Here is a 4,366-nt window from a genome sequence, read left to right as displayed (position 1 = left end):
TTTCTTTTTTTTTTTTAATACTCTAAACATAATTTAAATATCAATCCAATAATCCACAACAAGAACATATCACATAGCACAAATCTCTAGCACAATCCAAATGACTACAATAAAAAGTTAAAAACTAAAAGTTCTCCGAAGTACACATAGCATAAATTTCTTAAATATCAATCCACATTCACAATAACTCATAAAAACATATCAATCCACAATAATTCATAAAAACATATCAAATCAATCCATAATAACTCATAAAAACATTTCAATCCAAATGACTACAATAAAAAGTTAAAAACTAAAAAGTTCTCCAAAGTAGAAGTACACAATACACAAGTCACATAAAAGCAAACAACAAGCTAAAACATTAGTGCTGAATTCCAAAAGTCTAATCAATACAAACAAATTTGTTTGCTTGTCAATCATGATTCTCCTTCTCCTTGTTTTTTGCATTTGCCGCTCCATTCAATCCCTTTATGAAAACTAAGAAACAAATCATAAACTTGTTAGTGGTTACTATGAAACATATATGAATAAATATGTTAAAATATATATATATAAATACGTTTAGAATATACGAACCTTCCTCTTCATCTTCAATTTCCTCCAAGTATTGTCGTAAATCAGTGCTAATTTATGCAGAACGTAACCAGTTTTGTGCACATACAAGTGCCTCAACAGTGGTTGGAGATAATGAGGTACGAAAAGGATCAATTACTCTCCCACTAGTGTTGAATGCGGACTCAGAAGCAACTGTGGATACCGGAACTACTAAAAGATCTCGTGCAATTTTGCCAAGAATCTTATATCTAGAAGAATTTTCCTTCCACCAATCTAAGATATCAAAGTTATCTTCACATTTAACACGAGGCTCCAGTAAGTAAATATCAACTTCTGAATCCACACTTTGCGAATCATCTTCATCCAAATCTTCAAAATCAAAACAGAAAATCTCTGAAGCACTTGCACTTGAAGTTCTAAATGGAGAACTTTTAATGGTACATGAAGATTGACCCTTATTAGCAACTGATAGTGACAAATTATATTCATTGAACAACGTTCTCAAAACACCCTCTACCTTACTTCCTATGGCTTTTGTCACATCAACATCAAATAATTGATTTAGGCAATTCAAAAGAAATTTCATCTTATAACGAGGGTCCAAAACAAAGGCAACATACAAGAATAAATTTGTTCTATCTCTTTTTCCCCAATGCTTATCAAACTTTTCTTGCATTTTCATTGCCATTTCTTGCAAAAGCACATCATTAGGACCAGTTGCACTTGAATATTTTCTGATGCAATTCTGAACAATACTAATCTCATGGAAGATTGTATTGGAAGTAACATACAAAGACCCTGAAAGCCTAACAGTTACTTCATAGAACACTGACAAGAATTTGGTAAATATTCTCACAATTTCCCAATCCCTGGTGGTTGGTTTTTCCTCCACATTCATGTAGACTGCGTCATAGTCTTCTAACCTCTCAAATGCCTTTTCAAATTTTACAGCGGCCTCAAGCATCAAATAGGTAGAACTCCATCTAGTTGGAATATCAAGACACAACATACTTTTACTATCTATTTTCTCCTGTGATACATTTCTTAAATGTGACAAGTCTAGCAGGAGAAGATCTAACAAACCTCACAGCATATTGAATTCGAACCAATGAATCATTAATATCTTTTAGGCCATCGCATACAATTAAGTTCAATATATGTGCACAACATCTAACATGCAAGAACTCACCATCTAACAGTAACCCATGCTTAAAATGCTTCTTCAAATAAGCAATGGCAGTATCATTTGACGAAGCATTATCAACTGTCAATGTCATTTCAATACCCCACTGTTTTAGACATTTCTCAACCTCTTTTCCTATCGTCTCCCCTCTATGATTCTCAATTTGGGTGAAATTAAGAATTCTCTTATGTAATTTACAATCTTTATCAATAAAGTGTGCAGTCAAAACCAAATAGTTCATATTTTGGATTGATGACTACGTATCCGTTGTGAGTGACACTCTATATCCTTCTTTCACAAAAATGTCCTTCAACATCTCTTTTGCGCTATCATAAATTCCCAAAATATCCTTAGCAATTGTTTTTCGAGAAGGAAGAACAAAATTAGGTTCTACTAACGTCAAAGTCCCATTCACAAACCTCTTAAACCCTTGGTTCTCCACGAATTTAAGTGGCAACTCATCTATAATAATCATCTCAGCAAGTAGTCTACGAGCACTCTCAATAGTAAACATCTTGTAACTAAGGGACGAATGTGATTGTGAATATTATCTCCAAATCCCTCATTGTTCTTAAAAACCAACTTAGTTTGTGTTACATCTAACTTAGACTTGTTAATCTGATAAGGATTTTTTTTACAATAGTTTTTAATATGCATTCTCATAGTTGAATTTCCATTTCTTCTAGGATGACATGTATACACCATACCACAATGGTTACATTTAGCATGCGGATCATCATCACTATATTCAGAACATTTAGTAAAGTGATCCCATACCATAGATGAATTTTTCTTCTTTCATTCACTTGTATGCTTTGAAACTGCCTCCTCACTTTCGTTTTTTCGTCGTGGTGGTGGTAGTGATGACATCACAACAACATCATCATTGGAATCGTTGCTCTTGCTCAAGCTCATTGTGATAGACGGATGGTACCTATAAAAGGGAAAATAGAGAGAACTTATTACCATCAAACAAAATCATTTACATTTTACTTAAACTAAAAATTCAAACACAACAACAACAAATTATTTATCTAAAATTTTATTTTAGTTACCTAAAATTTCAATAATTCAATCGGATGAGGACTGGCTCGAACCAAATAATTCGGATGAGGATGAGCTGCGGCCTGCGGGTGGCGATCTGAGCACGAACCAAATTTTATTTACCTAATATTTCATTATTGATATGATACTAGAGTTAATCAGATGAGTACTAGAGTTAAATTTTATTTTAGTTACCTAAAATTTCATTATTTCTATTCGTGTTCAGTGTTCACGAATCACGGCGATGCTATGAAAGAAGAAGTGAACGGCCTGGTCGACAAAGAAGAACCAGACAAAAGAAGAACTCTGGTTCATGAAAGAAGAAGTGAACGACGTCCTTGAGGTACAGATCTGATTTCGTAAGGCGGTCTGGTAACGAAGAAGAACGGTGGCGGTCTAGTCGATGAAGAACAACGACAGCGGTGGCAAGAAAAAATACCCTAGTTGGTACAGATCTGATTGGCGATTGCGAAATGGGAATGCGAATGCATGAGGAGGGTGGAGGCAGAGGGGCGCTCGAGTCGCTGAGTTTAAATTAGGTTATTTATTATTAAATAAATATTAATATTATATATATATATATATGTTTATAATTTTATATATATTTATATATAAACGGTTCGGTTCGGTTTATAAATCGATTTTCAAGCTTTGAACCAAACCGAAACGTTTAAATTCGGTTTCAACAGCCCAACAACCCGCATCGAAACGAAAAATTTGATTTTTCTTATAAATCGGTTCGGTTCGGTTCAGTTTTGCAATTCAGTTCGGTTTGAGCAGTTTTTTTGTCCACCCCTAATTAGCGAGCAAAAAAGTCAGAGAAAGTGTAGTCGTTGTCATCGTGTTGGTTATAATCGTAGAACATGTAAATTTCCACCATTTATACAATAATGCAACATTTACTATCAATGTGATCTTTATAGATGTGAACGTGTAGGTTGCCAACATTTTTAGAATATCGTAGGTTTTGCCATTTTTACCATTGGTTTGATTGTTATATTGTTCATACGAACATAACATTCTGCTTGAGAAATATAGAACTTTTTTTTTTCCATTTTTGTCAATAGTATATATATTCGATTTACTTCTTATTCAATGTGAAGTAATGTCACTTAAAGTACAAAATTTAGTCCTTTGAACTTTTTCTCAATACAAAGTATAGAATTTTCCATAATATTTTTATAGAATAAAAACACAAAATCAAGTACATATGAAAGAAAGTAATATCAATTTCAAATATTGTCACTGTGCTTTCTATCACTGATATTGTTCTATCACTGACCATCCATTACATAATACCAAGAGTTTAGTTCTTAGAACTTTAAAATAAAAAGTAGAAAGAGACATAATTTGCACTAATTCAACTAACGATCCAAAAAAAATCCTATATTTATATGACAAAGAGAACTACATATGAAGTTTTTGTGAGTAATTTACATAATTACAAGAGTTTGGTCCTTATAATTACATTTAAAATAGAAGCATAAATGGATATAATTTGCACTGATTCAACTAACTATCTAACAATTTCCTATATTTATATGACAAAATGAACTACATATGCAATCTATCATGGATTGT

This window comes from Benincasa hispida, chromosome 8 (genome assembly GCF_027475165.1).
Source record: "Benincasa hispida cultivar pf3 chromosome 8, pf3_genome.v1.1, whole genome shotgun sequence".
In the NCBI taxonomy this organism is placed as follows: domain Eukaryota; kingdom Viridiplantae; phylum Streptophyta; class Magnoliopsida; order Cucurbitales; family Cucurbitaceae; genus Benincasa; species Benincasa hispida.
Note: the sequence above shows the minus strand (reverse complement) of the source record.